Here is a 554-nt window from a genome sequence, read left to right on the forward strand (position 1 = left end):
GCACCTTCAAATTTTGCAATTTTTTTTAAATTATCTTTGATTCAATTAGAGATATATGAAAGTATTCTGAAGGAGGCATTTTGTTGAGTAGCTAGGCACCTCACAGATTGAAGTGTGGTGTAAGACAATTAGAAAAAAAACGAGTTTGGCGAGGTTGTCGCGTATCAAACCCTGACAGCGGTTGCGTGATATAGAATATATCTTTCTCCTGATGTGATCAAGAGTGCCGGCCACAACTTGCATCCTGTAAATTTTGCAAATAAACTTGTACCTCCGGATTTTCTGCACATTGAGTGCATCTTCAAATTCTGTAACTAGTCAAATGTATATAAACCAGTCTAGTCAGAAATACATGTCAGTCACAATTCACCATTGGGGATTTCAATGCAGTCTTTAGTCTCATGGACTGACGGCACATGTATGGGTGGTAAATAGGACAATCTACCATCAGATGCTTTTCTGCTTGAGTTGAATTTCCTGGCCTTCCAATAACTATTTGTGTCATGCAGAGCTTGCTTTCATCACGGACTTTTATAACCAGATATCTTAAGATT

Source organism: Tigriopus californicus, chromosome 7, assembly GCF_007210705.1.
Source record: "Tigriopus californicus strain San Diego chromosome 7, Tcal_SD_v2.1, whole genome shotgun sequence".
Lineage (NCBI taxonomy): Eukaryota > Metazoa > Arthropoda > Copepoda > Harpacticoida > Harpacticidae > Tigriopus > Tigriopus californicus.